This window comes from Eumetopias jubatus, unplaced genomic scaffold (genome assembly GCF_037043125.1).
Source record: "Eumetopias jubatus isolate StellerSeaLion01/CBP00866 unplaced genomic scaffold, mEumJub1_p1.0 scaffold_39, whole genome shotgun sequence".
Taxonomy (NCBI): domain Eukaryota; kingdom Metazoa; phylum Chordata; class Mammalia; order Carnivora; family Otariidae; genus Eumetopias; species Eumetopias jubatus.
Window position 1 is genome coordinate 1,531,319 of NW_028274845.1, and position 22,237 is coordinate 1,553,555.

Here is a 22,237-nt window from a genome sequence, read left to right on the forward strand (position 1 = left end):
CACTTGAACTTCTCTCTTTGACACAGATTCTGGGGAGCCAGCCTCCCTGCATTCTAAAAGGATCGCTGCAGCATTCACCCTTCTCTCGTCAGATAGCCTGGTTGTTGAAGGCTCAGTGGAATTTGTACACTGAGACTGAACAGATGGAATGCAACTACAGACACTCAAGTTCAAGTGAGTCTTTGGTGCTACTCAGAACATTGGCCTAATTCATGTGGTGGGAGAATGCCAAGGCACAGCTCTGCTTCTGGAAACACACAATCAAGCTATGAGTAGAGACACTTAGGGTGGGTTTTCAGACAACTGTTTAGGAAGACAAGCCAACCTAAAGGAGACAGAGAATGGGGCTAAGAACAGCAAAACCAGTTAACCCTGGACAAGAATGCCAAGTGACTGTGGCAGGCACAGATTCTTAACGGACCCACCTCCGAGATGAAACATAGAGCTTATTAGAGGTGAAAAGAGACATTTCATCCAAATTAGGCCTGACAGACAGGTTTTATGGTCGTGTTGCTGAGGTGAGTTGAGCTTGTCGTGCCTGCCTTGGCCCAACAACGAAGTGACAGAGAAATCAAGGTAACATGGGCATGCCCTGGGACTAAGAAGAGAGCAAATGTGCCTCGCCCACCTGATGTCTGTGCTTAAAACTCAATCCTAGAGCCCAGTTCAGATCAGTTTGTCTCTACAGGGCCTGCCCACAGGGATGACATCTCTCGGCACAGCAGAGGTCTGGGGTACAAAGAACAGGAGATCTTTGTGGGTGTCCAGGTGGAGCTTGATCACCTGGACAATGGAGTACTCACTGGTCACTTCCAGAGAGGAACAGACTTCCAGTTCCTCGGGTAGGATGATGGTGGTGCTCCTGTAAGGCCAGTAGGAGTCAGACAGGTCGGGAAGAACTGAGTATGTCAAGTAGTGTTCATCCTGAGAGTCCCTTGAGATGTCCTGCTGTACCACCTCTACCAGCTGTCTGCTGAGCCTGCAGGGTAGGGACAAGTGAAGATTAACCTAAGAGGGATCTGAAGTCATAAGTCCTGTCAGGCTTTGATGCAAGGCGGAAAGGAGTGGTCAAGAAAGCAAAGAGGGGAAGGACCCATTAAGAAGAGAAACGATTCTTGTTTTTGGGGGACACGTTGTGTTTCACACAGGGGCAGCTGTTCGAAAGGAAAGTAAGTGCTCGTGCACGGGCCAAATAGCAAGCTTCTGGCGAAAGAGACTGAATTATCTCTGTGCCGTCCACTTATGACTCATACCACACGAGTCCCACAATGGTGGCCTTTCCCCTTCCATGCAAATGGCATTGAGTTCTGCATGTAGTGGCCAAGCACGGGCAGCTCTGGGGGCAGTGGACTGTCACAGAAATCTCATGCCAGGAAGCCCTCTTTCTCTCAACCTTGTGGCATCATAGAACATGTTTGTCTACTTGCTATGATATTTTAATGTTATGAACACTTGTCCACACGAAATCTAAAGACAGAGAGCAGATGTGCATGGCTCTCTAAAGCACACAAGAATGAGCAAGCACCGTGGTCCCTGTGACATATTTGTTCACCCGGGTCAGCGGACTGTGGCTTACTCAACTCGAGAAGTCATTAAGAAATGGGAAGCAATCCCAGTACAACGGTGAAGACAGAGAACATTGTGAAACTGGTAATTTGTCCTTGACCGCATGGATAATACCGTGCTCGTCAGCACTTTCTGCTTCTCCCCGGGTGCCACTTTTGAATCCCCAGCCCCCGAGTGTCCAGAATTACCTGGGGGCAGCCGTCTCTTGTCTTCCCAGACTCTCCTGATCAGTTCGGTCTTCTGCAAATAATGAAGAGAAAGAATTACGTTAAGCACATTCGCCTTCACAGATGCCCACTCCTATATCCTGCATAGCACAGGACAGACATATAAGCACAGCAATACCAGGCAACTGTGAGTGTAAACATCCAGGAGCGCTTAGGTAAGGCCTCGCGGGCAAAAATTGGGATGGTACTCTTGAGTCATTAAACCAATATCCCTGATAAAACAAGCCATCCTCATAGCATCCTAAATCTTGAGTCTAGGCAAACAAACCGATTCTGTTTCTCAGAGATCCTGGGGGAACTCCCTGGCTGCTTCCTAGACAGTTGCTGCAATATTGAGGCTTTTTCCATCTGAAATTCCAACAGGTGAATGGTTTAGAGGAATCAGCCATGCAGATTAAACCAATGAATGGATTCTACACGCCATCAAATCAGAACAATCTTGAAAGCTACAAAGAAACAGGGGACACTCATGGGGTAGGGAAGTTTCAGGACCCTGCATTGCTCCAGAGAAACATACACTGTCCCATAGCAGTGGTCCAGTTCGGGTTCTCAGCTGACTTGAGATGAGATAAGACAAATGAAGACATAGACGAAGTGAAGAGCGTGAACCAGGGGAGTGCCATCTCCAGAGATATAGAAAAGGCTGCCAACAGCCTTGGCAGGCATCCAAATTCAGGGGAATGTTTCATGAATGGAAATTAGAGCCTTGCAAGAGAGGACACGAGCTGAATTCATAATTAGGAGGTCTGGCAGTGACCTCGTGGGCCTGGGCTGGAGAGGTGTATGAGTCTGGCAGGGTGTGAGGAACAAGGAATATGGACACCACCTGGGGGACCACGTGGAGTTATAGCCCCTTTGGAATGGGAGCATTCATAGGCCATATCCAGAGTAGACCCAAATTCAGGTTCATCAAACAGGAATTTGCCATCACGGTAAGACTGGCCGCTGTCACGCCTTTCTTGCACATTTGAAGGAGCCAAAACACATTCATCCACTGTGTCCTGTAGGAATTCCTTCTTTTCAACATCCTGGGGCTCCATGCTATGCCGGGGGAGACAACAATGATAGAAGATCAAACCAGGAGGATCAGACACCATGGCTTCCTAGCTGGGGTTGATGGGTGTGATAGCGAGTGGTCCCAGAAAGCAATGGGGCTGTCCCCTTGGAGGGAAAATACTATCCCCCTATATAAGGAGCAGAGTGCGGCCTCTGATATGAGGAGCAGTGGGAGACAGAGCAGGAGATATTCTGTGCACTGGCCTCATCACCAGGTGACGGAGGAGGTGACTAAAACATCCCTGTCATACTCATGTCATAATTATGACTCCCAACACACAGAGGTTATCAAAACAAGTGGCTTCAACCCTTCTGCATACATTGCATTGACTTGTACATGCAGTGTCCAAGGGACTAAATATCCTGAGGCCTTACTGCCTCTCAGACATTCTGACTCCAAGGAATATTTTCTCAATATTTTGATGGGACATGCATTTATTCTTCAATTTCCTCTCTTGCTATCCAAAATCCTCCAACATGATGTCAAACAGACACAAAATTAATACACATCTCACTTTAGTTTTAACCACACAGGAGAAAACACCTGATTACCGGAATCCCTGGGTTTGCTCAATTCATGTGTGTCCACTCTCTGTAGGTTATTCAACATGAAAGGGAGTAAGAAAGTGACACCTACACAACTACCACATGAAAATAGATGACATGGTTAAAGGGCATATTCTGCTATTGACTGAATGGATGGACTAGTTCTAGGCAGCACTTTCTCTCTATCCCTGGATGTGAGCCAGCGAGGTGAGTCGGGACCCGGACCGTGGGCGACAAGGAGAAGTGACAGAGAGGCTCAAGGGGGAAGACGGTAAGTAGGTCCCGTTCAAAGGCCCTTGTTGGGCTGTGCATCCCCGAACACTCACTGAGCTCTTTCTCGGGGGCCTCTCCCTGGTGCCACCGAGCTGCTGCTTATGCCTCCGCCACGTGGGAACGGCACCTCCCCATTTCTCAGGTAGTTCGGCGCCTGACATATGAGTCCCGGGTCACCCCAGGCTCCAGGAAGGGACACTGAGTGCGGGAGGGTAAGGAAGACACGACCCAGGGGAGGGTGGAAAAGCTCAGACGTCAGGAAATCCGAGCAGAGGCGGATTCTGATGAGCAGGGAGCTGGGAACGAGGCCCCAGAGATGAGGGGAGATGACGAACTAGACGGAGGATCAGAGGAGAGAGTGACGTGTGCACTTTGTGTAGGAAAGTGGCCCCTTATTTGTTTAGAAAAGGGAAAAAACAGAAATAAGCCGGAGACCAGTATTTCTATTGTGAATGTGAGCGCCAAACAGAGAAGATGGGCTTGGAGATGCTGATGGAGAGAAAACCGGGCACAGGAGCCTTCCTGAGAAAGCCAGGGGAGATGGGGTCCGGGGAAGTGGGGCCAGTAGGAACCGCTCCAGCCCCATGAATCATGCCCTGACACCATTTTCCAAGTGTGCAAGCACCACAGAGACCCCAAAATTAGACATCACAAATTCATAGATGTTATCAAGCAATTGTTGTTGAATCAGCCCCCCTAGAAACGACGTGGTTTCATGCTCCCAGCATTGATGAAACGGAGATACCATCTGCACAGGTTCTGATGAGGGGACCGAGGGGACAATACGTAAGAAGATGACTAAGTTAAACAGCCAGGAAGTCGCAAGCCCAGGCCCTGGGACACAGCTGCCACTAAACACAGGCTCTAGCTCACCTCGCTGTATTGGAGCATCGTGGGGTTCGACCTCACCCCACTGCGGCCTCCAGCCATGAGCCGGTGATGACCAATGCGGGGACCAGAACGGCCTACTCCTGTCCCCACTCACCTTGGAAGGGCGGCCATTGGTTCCCAGGACCCAACTCGGCGTCCAGGCTCCCGAGGGTGCAGGAGAGGCCGAGCCTGGCTCTGTTGTCACCACAATCCAACTGCTGGTCCAACTGCAGTGGCAGAATATTGGCCACCTGGGTGCTTGGCTGTGTCCGTGCTCCTGAAGTCTGCACCTCTGCCCTTTGGAAAGTCCAGTTTCCGCTTGATGGCCCTTGGTGACAGGGAGCCTGCATCGGAGCTGAAGCAAGAAGAGATCTCAATGGGCTCAATCCCCGGGCTCCTTAGCTGAGCACTCCCAGACCACCCATGTCTGATGTCCCCGTCTGCCTTTAAGACCACACTGTGAGCAAGCACAAAGGCACACATGATATGTATGAAGGAGATGTCACCATTATGTCCCATCCTGGGGATGCTGGGATGGCAGGTTCCAAGCCGGCAAAGTCCCTGAGGTGAAAATACCCCCTTGACGCCACCGGGCCTTTGGATGGGCACATGAGTTCATGCCTATCATTCAGTTAGTAGTAACCTTGGTCCTACAGCCTAGGGAGAAGATCCTAGAGAGGCCTCAGGGCATGTGGAGAAGGAGTTGTCGGTTGTTTCCCCCTCAAGAAAACGAACAGGGAAACAATTTCGACCTCCAGGCTTCAGGTACCACTAGAGAACGGAGTTGCGAAGGGTACCTCTAGATGCTTTAGGTACCACTAGAGACGGGACCACGGACCAAGTTATGGGAACATTTCACAGCTCTGGAGCCTTTTGAGGTTTCTTATCTGCAATATCTGATTGCTTTCCCCCCACCCACACATCTGTATGCGATATATTCTATTGCCATTGGAGGAGGGGCTAACAGCTCTGAGTAACGTAGCAGCGGTCTGAGTCCCTTTGGAAACTTCCAGGCCAGAAGTACTACAGGATCAGACTTGTGGGTCTTCAGGGAGGGCATACAGCACCCAGTCCTCGCATCACACACCCCTCAGTGAGGTGTGGACCGCACTCCGTAATCAAACCCGCTCAGATTGCTACTGTGAAGGGAGTCCATGTTCTCAGAAAGGGGGCTAACCAGAGACGTGCCACAGCCTCTCGCCAGAGCAGGTCAGCCTCAGCGGGGCCTGGCGGCTCCCTGCCATGATTCCTGGTCCCTTGTGTGCATCTCATTCTCCCTAGTCTTTTCATCTGTCACTACAAACGATTCCATGAGTCTGTGACTGTTTAGCCTCCCTGGCAACGCCCTGTATCTCCTCTCACCGTGGTTCTCCCACCTCCTTCTATCTGCTCTTTCCTGCCTGCGCTAGCAACGCCCCCAAGTCCTGTCCTCCCAAACGCCCACCGTGCTGGGGAACGCTCAGTCTCCTCTCTGCTGCACATACTCTCCACTCCTCACCCTGCCTCTGGGGTCGCTTGGTCCTCTGGTCCCTCTCTGTCCTCCAGAATCACTTCTCCCCACCCCACACCAGGTGCCTCCCCAGCTCCCAGGGCTTCTGCCCCAAGCCGTCTCTCAGATGGGTAGGCCTTCCATCATTCCTCGAGGCACACTGTCACCAGTCATTGTTAAGCACAATTTAGGACATGTCATATGACTTTATGATACTTCCTACTGGGGGAAAGGCTAAATCATCTGCAATTAGCAAATCTGGTTGGAGAAGGAGTTGTCAAAACCAGGTTCCCCATTCTCAAATGTTATCTTGAATGAAGGTCTAAGTGTGCTTAAAGTTATGACTCCTAATTTCCTCACGTTCTTTTATGGCTCTTTTCTCAACTACTAGGGTTCATTTAATCTACTCAAACAATGTGCTTTGCACATGCAGAAGAAAGGGAAAATATTTTATCAAACTCTGAAGGACCGTCCACTATTTTTAGTTTGGCTAGTGGGGAAAAGCCCTGGATGAAAGCTAAGGTTGGCACTTCCATGAGATTGGCCTGTTTCTACAAGGGTTCTCCCTGTGCAGGCAGGATGGGCCTGAGTAGCCCTCCTGCGGCCCTGTTGCTGGAATCACAGCCTATGCACACTGATCACACGCTGCCGTCAGAACCCCTACCCTGGACGGGCCGTGTATAATATAGACGCTGCATTCACTCATCTCAGCCCATCCACGTGGCTGAACGTTGCCCCCATGGTCCAGGGTGAATGGAAGGCCGTATCACACACACCTGCCTTCTGAGACATGTGTCTGAACCTTTCTCATCCCACTGCCCATGGGAACCCACACTTGGCCGTCAGCATCTCTGAGGGAATGTGCAGCCTTACAAGGGTGACAGGCAGCCAAGTGAGGAGCCTCCATGGGACCCCTGGTGAAAACAGAAAAGCCTGGGGACCTCTCAGCCCTGATTGCTTTGGGATGGAGAGCCTCTTTGAGACCTTGATCTCGCAGAGGGGCTGGACGAGCCGCTGGTTCTGCTTACACCACAGAGTGACACACAGGGTAGGGGTTGGCAGATGCATGGCTGAGTCACAGGGGTCTTTGGGGCAGTCTTGCAACATTTTTGTTTACATTCACAACTGTTTCAAATAATTTGGTACAAAAGCAGAGATGAAAGTGTGAGCTCCTCCCCACCTACTCCCTGACAGGACTGAGTTGAGATCAGTGGACAGCCTGATCTGGTGAGTCTGATGTCCCACTACCCACTGGCCAGAAGTCTTGAGCAAGTGACGTGACCTTGCTGAGCCTCAGCACCCTCAGCTGTCACAGGAGATGCCACATGGACTCGAGAGTGTCCCTGTGAGGACCCGATGCTTCCAGAGAAATAGAGGTGCTGCTGAGTGGGCACGGGGAGGGGCATGGTAGAGCACAAGAGTAAATAACTCTGTGTTTCATTTCTGTTTCCTGAATTGCTGTAACCCCTAGGAAGCCTTGGCTTCCTTACCCCTCGGAGAGGGATAGGAAACAGGGGAGAAAGTGGTCCTAGTGTGGAAAGGATGTTACTGACCAAATAAGTTGAGGGACAAATCGTTTCACGGCCAATTTCACTATACAACATTGACACGGCAAGGAACATCTTATACTCCTTGCTGCTCCTTCAAAGTGATTTGATGAGCAAAGAAAGACTCCTAACGATGCCAATGCTTCTCCCAGAAGGGAAGGCCGAAAAATACCCTGAGTGGGAAGAAAGGGAAATTGGGTTTTAGCCTGCACTCCTCTGAGAGTGTGGCCCCAAGGGGGTCTGGCTCAGCAGGCAGCATTTTCTGAAGAATCTGGAGAGGGGAACAGCTCTGCTTTGCTCCTGAATGAGGCCACGCCCACGTCAGGAGCACGGGCCATTGATCATTGATAGGACATTATGCCACTGAGCAGACACTTGACTGAAAACATATCCACATGGGGGAAAAGTCACTGACGCTGCAGGAAGGGTAAAAAGCACGCCATCCGTGGAGGATGGAAAACCGGGGCTAGGGCTCTGGCTTCACTGAAACCATGGTGTACAGACAGGATTCGAGGCTGAGGATTTTCGATCTATATGCTCCAGAGGAACGTAGGCACCCCAGGAGCAAAATCTTTAAAATCAGCAACAAATGCTGATTTCCGATGCTACAAATATGGAGCTGACTGGAAACATGTGTGGAGAGCCAGAGACTTTGCAGGAAGCACACAGGAAATAGAACTGGCAACAGAATTTCATGGGTAGCACAGAATTCTTCTTGCAAGAAATAAAAAGAGGTCTGTGACCCAGATGTCTCCAGGTGAGATAGTGGTGGCTGAGTTTTTGCCCTTTTCCCTCCATTTCTCCTCTCCAACCTGACTTGGTACCAACAGCCTGCACTTGTGAGGGGGCCGGGTGACAGAGGGTAGTCTGAGACAGAAGGAAAGGAAATTTGTCTGATTCAAAACACACTTTTTTTTCTTTTGAAGTAGGCTCCACAACCAGTGTGGAGCTTAACCTGGGGCTTGAACTCACAACCCTGAGATGAAGATCTGAGTGGACATCAAGAGCTGGATGCATAACCAACTGAAACACCCAGGTGTCCCAGTGTTTTCAAAATTAACTCCAAGGGCAAAGTTCAAACCAGTTTGAGTCTACAGGGCCTGTTGCCACGGGTGCATGTCTCAGCCTATTTAGGTGGTTGGATACAGAGAAGACAGGCTTCCTTGGAGCCCCCGCCCCAGGAACCTTGTGCCCCTCACGTGGGAGTACTTACCATCTACATCCAGACCCAAGAAAGTTCCCAGAGTATCAAATATGGATGAGGCACTTGCATACGGCCTCCAGGTGTCTGGCAGGTCATGGCCAACTGAAGAAGTCAAACAACATTCGTCCAGTGAGTACTGTGGGACTTCATTCTCTTCTGCTACTGGCAGCTCCCTGGGGAACCTGGTGTTACAGGGAGGACAGGAGATGCAACGAGAAGGTTGAGTCAACACGGAGTCCCAGCTGGTTTTGGTGGCAGGAAGGAGGGACTGGTCACAGGAAACCAATGGGAAGTCCCCATCAAGGGAGATGAACCATTCTGCCTCTATCTGGGGCCAGAGTGTGGCTGCACTGGGGAGAGATCACGGAGGCGGGGAGGGAGCGAGAGCAGGAGGTGCTCAGAGCATGGACAGAATGGGAGCTTAAGGGAAGGAGCCTGAACCAGCCCTGTGCACAACAGTCACAACACATAGCACACTCAGAAAACAATAAAACCGGCATCAACACTTTTGCATACATTTTGTTGAAATTTACAGAAATCACCAAGACAACCCCAGATTGGCAGCATTGTAGATTCCTAGAAAGCTCGTATGTCCAAGGCCTACTTGTCTAAATACTGAGACATGAATTTTCGTTTTCCTAAACACTTCCCTTGCCATGAGTTCCTGCCAACATCATAATGCGAAACCAGCAGCGACAGATGGGCATTTTGGATGGATCCAATACAAAGTGTCCCTGTGACTGCTTAGGATACCTGCATCAATGGACAAGAGGTTCCTGCTTTTGGGGGGGATTAAGAAAGGGGCCTCTAGAAGTACCACAGTGAAACAGAGAACACTGCTAACGGAAGATTTTCTGGGTGGCTGAATGGGTAAAATAGGTACGTTTAGCACTTTCTAGATTTGCCTAGATCTGAGATCACGAGATGTCACCATTGAATTAAAGCCCATGATTCTTCAGAGTTACCTGGGGCATATCCGGTCTTGGTCTTCCTCCAAAAGATCATTATGATTTTCTACAAACAAATACAGACCGGTCCAGTCACATAAACAGAACATTTGTACGTTAAAATTAAGTATCCAATACAACTAGTGCATGGGCATAATTACCCTTAGTGGGGCAGCAGGATACTCTGAGAGAAATCCTCCTGGAGGCCTCAGGTAGTACCTTGGGATTGTGCCTTGGTTTGCTTTCCTATACCATTGGGCATGAGCTCCCTAATGTGATAGGGCCACATCTCAAGTGTCTGTGTACAGAGTGAAACATCTGTTTTACCACAGATTCTGGGGAACAGCTTACATGCATTCTAAAACCTTACTGCAACAATCTCTCATTCCCTTATAATATAGTATGAGATGCTCTAGGTGTGAGGGTTTAAGGGAATTTAGACACAAAGACCAGGCTGATGGATGGAATCTGCAAACCCTCACAGCAAAAGGAATCTATTGTGTACAGTCCTTTGTGCTACACAGACATATGAGCCATGCATGGGGAGGGGCGATGCCCAGGCTCAGCTTTGCTTCGAGGAAAACATACAAGGAGGCTGATGGTAGAAGCGTTGACGTGCAATACTCCGACGATGACTCAGTGTAGACAGACAACACAGAGGATATAGACACTGGGGATCGGTGCAGTGAAAGCAGGGAAATGACAAATCCAAAGATACAGGTAAGGCTGACAACATCTTTGGACAGGCACAAAAATTCAAGGGATGTTTTTCGGGTCTACAAAGGAGAGCAGTGCAGATAAGGAGAGGCATTTAAAGGAAATCAGGAACAAAGACAGACACCTCTGCATATGCAGCTCAAGTGAGAGTGAGTTCGTCACATCTGCCTTGACTCCAATGTCCTAACTTCTGTCAGGAGCCGTAAGCATGGCTGGAGATGAGGAACAAACGGTAGGTCCCTGACTCACCTGATGTCTATGGTGAAAAGTCTATCCTGGGGCCTGACTCAGATCCCTATGTCTAGCGGGCTTCTACACAGCGATGACACATCTCAACGGAACCAGAGGTTGGATACCAAAAATAGTGGGGCAACTTGGGAGGCCAGTTGGAGGTTTATCACATTGACAGTGGAGGACTCACGAGCGGCTTCCAGAGGAGAACAGATGTCCAGATTTTGGAAAGAGTGAATGTCAGCCCTCCTAGAATTCCCGTGGGGGTCAGACAGGCCAGGAAATGCTGAGGAAATCATATAGTATTCATCCAGTGAGTCCCATGGGTTGTCTTGCTCTTCCACCACTGGCAGCTCCCTGCTGAACCTGGTAGGGTGGGGAGATCTGAACATTAAGACAAGAAAGGTGGACCTCCCACCATCCTAACGGTTTTGATGGGCAGCTGGGAATTACACTCATAACAAAGGGGCACACCAATTTTTGACAGCAACAACTCTGCTCCTGTTCCAGGCGGCAGTGTGGTGCTGTGGGGGCAGTAGATATAGAGAACGGAAGGTGCTCAGGGCAGTGGCCACAGAACTAAGCTTCTGAGCAACAACCTGAACTAGTGTGGAAGTCATGACTCACAGCCTGCATGGATAATCCTAAAGGTGACTTCAACACATTTACGTAAATGTTGTCGATACTACCTTCACTGACCAAGTGAACGCGGGTGTTAAAAGGCATCTTCAAAATGGAGACATCTTGTGTCTTCAGTGTCTCTTTCTCTAACTACTGTGACAGGAGGTGTTCTTTTCCTATAATATATCCTCAATGTGGTAACACCAAAGAGTTAGAGGCAGATATGCCTCTCACTCTGGTTTTACCAAAAAGAGAAGAGGGGAATGCGGAGAATCCCTGTGAAGGATTAGTTCACAAAGTTCAACTGACTGCAGGTTATTGAAATGGAGGGGTCAATAAAAGGAACGTAACCGTGTTACAAGGTGAAGACATACATCAAAGTTAAAAGAGATACTTTGTAATTGGAGAATGGATGCAATAGATATGTTCGGCCATTTCTATTTTTCCTCGAGATGTAATCCTTCAGTTTAACCACTGAAATAACAACCCATGATTCATCAGAGTTACCTGGGGCATGCCTGGTCCTGGTCTTCTTCCTCCTCATGGTGGAATTGATTTTCTGTAATTATATAGAGACAGGGCTGGTCATGAATGAGATCCTTCTCGGTACGTTAATAATCCAGAGTCTCATGTTACCCACACACTCAGATACGTTCAATGTGAGAACAGGTTCAGTCAGAAGAATATGTCAGGGTGCCTCCGATATTGTCATGTGATAACTGGCTTGATTTCCCGGCCTGAGCCATTTGGAGAAATTTATTCTCTCTAGGAGATTAACATCACAGTCTCCCCTGTCGTCTGTGCAAGCACTTGAACTTCTCTCTTTGACACAGATTCTGGGGAGCCAGCCTCCCTGCATTCTAAAAGGATCGCTGCAGCATTCACCCTTCTCTCGTCAGATAGCCTGGTTGTTGAAGGCTCCGTGGAATTTGTACACTGAGACTGAACAGATGGAATGCAACTACAGACACACAAATTCAAGTGAATCTTTGGTGCTACTCAGAACATTGGCCTGATTCATGTGGTGGGAGAATGCCAAGGCACAGCTCTGCTTCTGGAAACACACAATCAAGCTATCAGTAGAGACACTTAGGGTGGGTTTTCAGACAACTGTTTAGGAAGACAAGCAAACCTAAAGGAGACAGAGAATGGGGCTAAGAATACCAAAACCAGTTAACCCTGGACAAGAATGCCAAGTGACTGCGGCAGGCACAGATTCTTAACGGACCCACCTCCGAGATGAAACATAGAGCTTATTAGAGGTGAAAAGAGACATTTCATCCAAATTAGGTCTGACAGACAGGTTTTATGGTCGTGTGGCTGAGGTGATTTGAGCTTGTCGTGCCTGCCTTGGCCCAACAACGAAGTGACAGAGAAATCAACGTAACATGGGCATGCCCTGGGACTAAGAAGAGAGCAAATGTGCCTCGCCCACCTGACGTCTGTGCTTAAAACTCAATCCTAGAGCCCAGTTCAGATCAGTTTGTCTCTACAGGGCCTGCCCACAGGGATGACCTCTCTCGGCACAGCAGAGGTCTGGGGTACAAAGAACAGGAGATCTTTGTGAGTGTCCAGGTGGAGGTTGATCACCTGGACAATGGAGTACTCACTGGTCACTTCCAGAGAGGAACAGACTTCCAGTTCCTCGGGTAGGAAGATGGTGGTGCTCCTGTAAGGCCAGTAGGAGTCAGACAGGTCGGGAAGAACTGAGTATGTCAAGTAGTGTTCATCCTGAGAGTCCCTTGAGACGTCCTGCTGTACCACCTCTACCAGCTGTCTGCTGAGCCTGCAGGGTAGGGACAAGTGAAGATTAACCTAAGAGGGATCTGAAGTCATAAGTCCTGTCAGGCTTTGATGGAAGGTGGAAAGGAGTGGTCAAGAAAGCAAAGAGGGGAAGGACCCATTAAAAAGAGAAACGATTCTTGTTTTTGTGGGACACGTTGTGTTTCACACAGGGGCAGCTGTTTGAAAGGAAAATAAGTGCTCGTGCACGGGCCAAATAGCAAGCTTCTGACGAAAGAGACTGAATTATCTCTGTGCCGTCCACTTATGACTCATAACACACGAGTCCCACAATGGTGGCCTTCCCCCTTCCATGCAAAGGGCGTTGAGTTCTGCATGTAGTGGCCAAGCACGGGCAGCTCTGGGGGCAGTGGAGTGTCACAGAAATCTCATGCCACGAAGCCCTCTTTCTCTCAACCTTGTGGCATCATAGAACATGTTTGTCTACTTGCTATGATATTTTAATGTTATGAACACATGTCAAAAAGCGAAATCTAAAGACAGAGAGCAGATGTGCATGGCTCTCTAAAGCACACAAGAATGAGCAAGCACCGTGGTCCCTGTGACATATTCGTTCACCCGGGTCAGCGGACTGTGGCTTACTCAACTCGAGAAGTCATTAAGAAATGGGAAGCAATCCCAGTACAACGGTGAAGACAGAGAACATTGTGAAACTGGTAATTTGTCCTTGACCGCATGGATAATACCGTGCTCGTCAGCACTTTCTGCTTCTCCCCGGGTGCCACTTTTGAATCCCCAGACCCCGAGTGTCCAGAGTTACCTGGGGGCAGCCGGCTCTTGTCTTCCCAGACCCTCCTGATCAGTTCGGTCTTCTGCAAATAATGAAGAGAAAGAATTACGTTAAGCACATTCGCCTTCACAGATGCCCACTCCTATATCCTGCATAGCACAGGACAGACATATAAGCACAGCAATACCAGGCAACTGTGAGTGTAAACATCCAGGAGCGCTTAGGTAAGGCCTCGCAGGCAAAAATTGGGATGGTACTCTTGAGTTATTAAACCAATATCCCTGATAAAACAAGCCATCCTCATAGCATCCTAAATCTTGAGTCTAGGCAAACAAACCGATTCTGTTTCTCAGAGATCCTGGGGGAACTCCCTGGCTGCTTCCTAGACATTTGCTGCAATATTGAGGCTTTTTCCATCTGAAATTCCAACAGGTGAATGGTTTAGAGGAATCAGCCATGCAGATTAAACCAATGAATGGATTCTACACGCCATCAAATCAGAACAATCTTGAAAGCTACAAAGAAACAGGGGCCATTCATGGGGTAGGGAAGTTTCAGGACCCTGCATTGCTCCAGAGAAACATACACTGTCCCATAGCAGTGGTCCAGTTCGGGTTCTCAGCTGACTTGAGATGAGATAAGACAAATGAAGACATAGACGAAGTGAAGAGCGTGAACCAGGGGAGTGCCATCTCCAGAGATACAGAAAAGGCTGCCAACAGCCTTGGCAGGCATCCAAATTCAGGGGCATGTTTCAAGAATGGAAATTAGAGCCTTGCAAGAGAGGACACGAGCTGAATTCATAATTAGGAGGTCTGGCAGTGACCTCGTGGGCCTGGGCTGGAGAGGTGTATGAGTCTGGCAGGGTGTGAGGAACAAGGAATATGGACACCACCTGGGGGACCACGTGGAGTTATAGCCCCTTTGGAATGGGAGCATTCATAGGCCATATCCAGAGTAGACCCAATTTCAGGTTCATCAAACAGGAATTTGCCATCACGGTAAGACTGGCCGCTGTCATGCCTTTCTTGCTCAGTTGAAGGAGCGAAAACACATTCATCCACTGTGTCCTGTAGGAATTCCTTCTTTTCAACATCCTGGGGCTCCATGCTATGCCGGGGGAGACAACAATGATAGAAGATCAAACCAGGAGGATCAGACACCATGGCTTCCTAGCTGGTGTTGATGGGTGTGATAGCGAGTGGTCCCAGAAAGCAATGGGGCTGTCCCCTTGGAGGGAAAATACTATCCCCCTATGTAAGGAGCAGAGTGTGGCCTCCGATATGAGGAGCAGTGGGAGACAGAACAGGAGATATTCTGTGTACTGGCCTCACAACCAGGTGACGGAGGAGGAGACTAAAACATCCCTGTCATACTCATGTCATAATTATGACTCCCAGCACACAGAGGTTATCAAAACAAGTGGCTTCAACCCTTCTGCATACGTTGCATTGACTTGTACATGCAGTGTCCAAGGGACTAAATATCCTGAGGCCTTACTGCCTCTCAGACATTCTGACTCCAAGGAATATTTTCTCAATATTCTGATGGGACATGCATTTATTCTTCAACTTCCTCTCTTGCTATCCAAACTCCTCCAACATGATGATGTCAAACAGACACAAAGTTAATACGCATCTCACTTTGGTTTTAACCACACAGGAGACAACAGCTGATTACCGGAATCCCTGGCTTTGGTCAATTCATGTGTGTCCACTCTCTGTAGGTTATTCAACATGAAAGGGAGTAAGAAAGTGACACCTACACAACTACCACATGAAAATAGATGACATGGTTAAAGGCCATATTCTGCTATTGACTGAATGGATGGAATACTTCTAGGCAGCACTTTCTCTCTATCCCCGATGTGAGGTCTCCAGAGGTCACCAGGAAAATTCGTAGTCCACAGTCTTCACACTTACCTGGGGCACATTGGCTGTTGTCCATTTCTTTCCCTTCGATCATCTTGACTTTCTGAAAATCAGTTCCAAGACAGCAGGTGACACTAAGGAAATCATACTTCCCATATTACCAACACAGTGACCACCCACACTGCAAGGACATTAAGATTCTCAGGGCAAGACCCTAGTGCTCTGGCAGGGATATTCCAGGATGGCCAAGGTTAAGTCTTACGAGCAGTGCACAGGACTGCTCCCTAACCTGCTGCAGAAATTCACTTTCTTCTCCCCCACAAATTATCCCAATATCCTCCTCTGATGGGAGTCTGTAAAAAGAGTTCCGAATATATTTTCCCCAGAGGTCCTGCGGAGGAGTCCAAGCACTTTCTTGAAGTGTTGCTGCAAAATGGGGTTATTCCATGACATACCATGGCTCTTGATGCTTCCCAGGAATTTATTCTTGAAACTAGACTAATGAATCAACTGTAGAAAACCTCAAATCAAAAAGAATCTTTGGTGTTCTACCGACACAAAAGCCATTTGGTCTGAGTGATGCCAGAGCCCAGCTTGGCTTCATAGGAACATCCAGGCAAGGTAATGACACAGTTGTTTTCAGATGACCACTTGGCTAAGTTGAACCCACATAGAGAAGATTGTGCCTGGGCCTGAGAGCAGTGAAACCAGGGAAAGCACCTTTCCTTGATATGCAGGTATGTGAGCCAAAAACATTGGACAGGTCTAGGCCCTCGAGAGATATTGATCCTAAAAAGAAAGTGTCATTGCATGGAACAAAAGACAGTTGATCCACGTAGGGTATCTGACAAGACTTTGTGGATGTCCTACTGAGGTGGGTAGAGCTTGTCACCCATGACATAGGTTCAATGGCCTGACACGGGGGCCAGGTTGACAGAGGCATGGCCGCTGCCTAGGATGGTTGAAGGCTCCCTGACCCACCTGATGTCTGTGTCTCCACATCCATTATGTCCTGATTTAAAGCAAAGTGTGTCTGTAACGCCCGTGTATAGAGATGACCTTCCTCAGTGTAGACAAGGTGTGCAGAACAAACAACATGGACACTACCTGGGGGACCACGTGACGTTTCATCCCCTTGGGTGTGGGAGCATTCACAGGCGAAATCCAGAGCAGAGCCGAATTCCTGTTCATCTAATGGGAATTCGCCAGCACTGTAGGACTGGTCGTTGTCACACTCTTCTTGCAGAGTTGAAGGAGTCAAAACAAACTCATCCACTGTGTCCTGTAGGGCTTCCTTCTTTTCAACTTGCTGCTGCTCCATGCTGTGCCGGGTAGGACAGGAATGACAAGAGATCAAACCAGGAGGATCAGACACTGTGGCTTCCTAGCTGGTTGGATGGGAGTTATATGGAGTGGTCACAAGAGGCACAGGGCACCGGCTGGAGAGGGAACAAGCACACCAACCTATAAGAGGCAGAGTGTGGCTGCCCGGGGCTGGGAGAGCAGGAGCTGATCCTCAGAGCACTGGCCACAGAAGCACTGACTAGGAATGAGACTCCACCCTCCCAGCAGGATGCGGTCACAACAAGAAGCACAGTGGAGACCAGACCAGGGGCAACCACCACGGGCCTGAGTCAGGATGATTTTTACATAGATTGGTCAATTACTTACAGCTCTGGAGTACCTGCAGACTGCAGAAATGTGTGCCTTCTAGGCACTTTGTCATTAATAGTGTCACATGACACCCCAAGTTTTTGGAGTTTGGTTAGGTACTTCTCTTGGTTTTAATTTTGCTAGTTGTCTGTTTACCAATTCCTTGGTGAGTTACCTTCCTACCAAGGACCTTAGAGAACTGTGTAGGAAGTAGATATGCATCTCCTCCCGGTGTCCATTTACAGGAAAGAATGGGTATTTTTGTCCCCACGGGGAATCCTAAGGCTGGTGAATTCATCTCGGTCTTACAACACCACAGAGACAACAGGCAACCAAGCCAAAACGGCCATCCTTTGGGGACCATCTGCAGTTTTGCTTAACCTTGCATCTGACATCTGTCACTCTCTTGACCTCACTTACTTTACTTTCTGAGACCCTGTCCATTTTGACCCACACATTATTGGTTCCAGAATTTTCATTGTCACCTGGGAGTGAGGGTTCCTTGTTCTTCTTCATCCTCCTCATCCTCATAATTTTCTGCAAATAAATTCAGAAATGTCCCATCAGCTATTTCCCACATCACCACTATAAACACAGCGGCTTCTATGTCCCTGGAGACCTAAGGGTCTATGAATGACTAGGTATTCTACTGAGTTTAGGGCACTGTCTTTAAGAACTGCTGTGGCATGGATTTCTGATGCGTCAGGCAGTGTGTCTCTGATTCTGAGGATCAGCATCACTGAACCTGGGCAACACGTTCTACCGGCTCTTGTTGTCCATATCAGGGAATGCTTGTCAGCTTCATTTCTGCACCGTGTCTTGCAGAGTGCCACAGGTCCCACCATAGCCACAGACTCTCTGTGGGTTCACAGCTCTCACATAGAGCCGCCTCCTTGCCCTCACGACAGGACAACCACCCTGTCCCACATCCCTCCACCGGGGACTTCAAGGGCCCCCACGTGGGCTTCAGTGTTATCAAGGGGACATCCGTCTACGAAAAGCGGTCCCGTCTAAACAGCACTCCCACCTCCAAGTCCTACTGCATCAAGGACCTCATCCAACTCCACACAGTCAGGAGCATTATTTTTTCCTGACATGCATTCATGAATTTTCCCTATCTGATCACTACAGTATCAACAGGTTATTTGATATACTTTCCAGATGAGGAGACAGATATGGAGAAAGTAAAACTCACTTTCTCACCCACAATTAATACAGACCACGCTGACTCTGGGAACCTCCCACTTAGTGCAGGGATCCTTGCACACTAACAAGCATCCTCCTGTCACATTTTGCTCTCTGGCTCAAAGACTGGTGGAGGCTGCCTCCCGCTCCAAAGGCTGCATTCCCTCAGGGAGGAAGCAGACACGTGGAGCACTATTACCTCCACACTGTGCATTTCTGCTCTCTGTTACCACCTTCCACTCCTGGTTCTCTCATGGCCCCACTTGCTATGGGGAATCCAGGAGGGCTGCTGCACACGGCGTGAGGCCAGGCGGGGAGTCTCTTGTGAGCCCAGGGCCTTGGCGCAGCTCCGGGCATCAGGGCCGGTGGCCGCCTTACCTGGGCTGAGCTTTCGGGCAAGGCACTTGGCCAGCCTGCGCCCCTCAGCCAGTTGCTCTTGGAAGCCCTGCCCTTGGGAATGCTCAGGGTCATCATGGGTGAGGAGGTCCTCGAGGAGCTTATTGAGCAGTTGGGAAACGTCTTTCCCTTTCCGTAACTTCTGATACAAACGGGTCAGCTCTTTAGCCTGGTCTTTAATGAGGGTATGACATAGCCTAAGGCAGGGCAGAGAGAAAATTTTAAAATGCAAAGAGTTGAACAACAGACAATAAGATCTTTCGTGATGATTTCTGGCAGAATTTCCCCAAAGGAGCCGTGAACCCTGCACATCCCTTACACCTTTTCCTTCTGTAAACAGAGCCAGGGGTTCTCCTAAGCACACGCCAGAGAGATGTCCCTTCAGCTGCTAACTTCGGGGACACCCGTTTCCCTGGAAAACTACACACAGCGCGGCGTGCAGTGAAAGGACACAGCGCCAGACGCAGAAGCATGTCCAGTAGAGCTGGTGTGAACTGGTGAGCTCAGGAGAATGGCAGGCTCAAGCTGTGGTCAGCCAGGTCATGACTCTGTGAAAGGTAAGTGAGGTGGTGATCTCGCAACACTGTGAATGTGCTAAAAGCCACGAATTGTTCCCTTGAACTTGGGGACTTTGATATTTTTTTCCAGAGAGAGAGCGAGACTTTGAGTCATTGGAGTCCATCATTTACCAATCACTGTTGTCTTAGTTGTTTTAGAAATATTTGGGTCACGTGCCTGCCATGACGTTTCTGCCCTTTCCTGGCCCAGACTTGTTGCTGCCCCAAGTCAAAGATGCCCACAGCGTCCCTGCAGCCTCCCACATGGAGCCTTCCTTACCTGAGCTTCTCAGCCACCGTGTCTGCCTGCTTCCCCTTCTCAAACTGCACCTTCTCTCCCAGCACGGATTCGATGAGGTCGGTGGACTCTTCACACTCTGAGAAACAGAGACGCCTGCCTCAGGGGAAAGCTGGACATGCTGCTGTGCTCGCTGCCTTCAAGGGACGAGGCAGGGTCCATCCTAGGACAACTGGAACCCCGGCCACCTGGCTCTGCGCTGGGAGCTCCACATCACATTCTTCAGCCTCCCAACTACAGGGCAGTCGATTACTCCCTGTTTCAGAGCCCAGGAAAGAACAGCCCCAAGGCACAGAGAGGAACTGGACATGGTGATGAACTGGTATTTGGTAGAGTCAGAATTTGGGTTCCCCTGATCATGGTCACTCTAGCAAGCCTTGGAGACTCCTAAGTGAAACACTAAGCAGGGACATGACATAAGGCCCCCAGGGCTACTGGACTGATGGGTCCCCTGAGCTGGGATTTCTATACTGAGCAAGTATCTCAAAGGTAAAAATTCATCCGGTTACACTTGTGGAAACCACAATGCATAAAACCAGAAGCACCGGAGAGGAATATGGCCCAATCCTAATACAGTTTGTGTTATGAGAAGCAGTAGAATGATGAACAGAGTTACACAGTTCCAGGTTCTGCTCTTAGAGCGTTACAAGAAATTACTCAGTATTCATTCTGACTCAGAGAAGTAGGTCCCACAACACTAACAGGTTAACAAGGAGGAAACTGAGGCACAGGACGTTGGGCACCATGGATTTAGCCCAGGCTGACTGACCTACAACCCATGCTTTTCTCCCCTGTGCTGTGTTACCGCCACCCCACGCCCTCAGGTGATATCTGTTTGCATCATCTTCACAACTGGTTTCCCACACTTATGTGATGATTTTCAGGAAAGTTGTAAACAAAACTGCTTGTCCTTCCCTGAAAGTTCATCATCTCTTCCCTTTCGTAAAAAGCATGCCTCAGTTTTTTTTTTCTCTGCGTCATTCGTTTTTAATTACACCTCCCCTTGTTCTATTGAAAGCAAATTGTGAGAAAATGACAAAAATGCGGGCTGAGAGTTGTCAGGATTCCTTCCTATCGCTCGGCTGTGCACGTGCCCCGTTCTCATGACTCCTTCTGCCAGCGCAGGCCCCTCCTAATGAACAGGCAGCTGAGCTCCCCATTTCAGGCTGACTGTGGGGGAAGGCCTGCCCCACACCCTGGCTTGGCTGGTTCCCGGGGCTGTGGTCTCCCCCACTCACCCTCCTTCTCACTAGGCCACATGTCTCCTGGCCCAGGCCTGGACCTGCTGGCCATCCTGCACGTCTGAAGGTCCCCAGCTCAGGGAGAGACCGTGATGTTCCCTGAAACACCCTCACCCTTGCCAGTGGGTATCAAATGGCCTCCGTGGACTCAGGAAGCAGAGGCTCTGCACCGGTTCCCTCTCACAAGGGAAGTCACTGTGTGGATGGCGTCACTCACAGATACCACAGTTTTAGGGGGAAAGGAGACCTTCTTTCCACTTTCCACTTACTACTTCCATCTCCTTGAAAGCAGGTAGTGTCACCTGCTACCCTCCCTCTCGCCCCCGGGTGTGCCATCAGGATGTTTCCCCAGTGTAACTAACTTGGTGCTTTACCAATGGGACCTCAGAGAAGCGGGACCTGAGAGAGTTCCTTAGTCCCTGACACTTAGGCCTGCAGGCATGCAGGATCTGATACAGCACAGAGACCATCCTGAGAGGACCAGGCGTTTCTGTGTCCGCACCAGGAAGCAGGAACTGGGATGTTAACTCTAACCCCACCTGACATGTCACTGTTAACCTCTTTGTCTTCAGTTTTCCCATCCTCAGCAAACTGAGGATAAAATACCCACTTCTACATTTCCCGGATTGTGGTCAGAATGAAATTTATGTGACATTGGAAGAGAGAAGACAGCATCTGGAGAGGTTTTTAGTTTCTCAGAAGGAATACAGACAGACATGTCTTTGGTGGCCATGATCTTGTAGGACTTACTGTATTTCTGCAGCTGCTTGGCCAGGGAGTAGGCAGTACATTCGGATATAAGGAATTTCTCCTTGAGGTCTCGGAAGTCCTGCTTGCTTTTTTCCAGCTGGGATTGAAGCTCCTGGTTGATTTCCAGGAGGCTGATTTCTGCCCCTGGATCAGACAGAGGGCCAAGAGGTGCTGCCATGGTGACGTGTGGCCGAGGAGGTAGAGCTGGGGACTGAGGAGAAGAAACCCAAACACAGGATGGTTAAAAACCAGTGAAATCAAGTAGGTTTCATCAGGACTGAGGGGTGAGGATACAGGAAGTCTTTACTTACTGTTGGGAACAATTTGAACAACACCCCACAGCACCTGAGATTCAGGAACCACAAAACCAAGGTTCAAGATGCCACAGCTGAGAGCTGAAGGCACTGCCCCTAGCTCACACTCCAAACGGAATGACAGAGGGAGCACTCAGAATGCCAG

At 49.3% G+C, this 22,237-nt stretch overlaps 1 pseudogene; it reads right to left on the reverse strand.

The window, feature by feature from the left end:
- Nucleotides 1-18,762: 18,762 nt before the first annotated feature.
- On the reverse strand, nt 18,763-21,956 carry LOC148161926 (putative NBPF family member NBPF5 pseudogene; annotated as a pseudogene).
- Nucleotides 21,957-22,237: the final 281 nt, after the last annotated feature.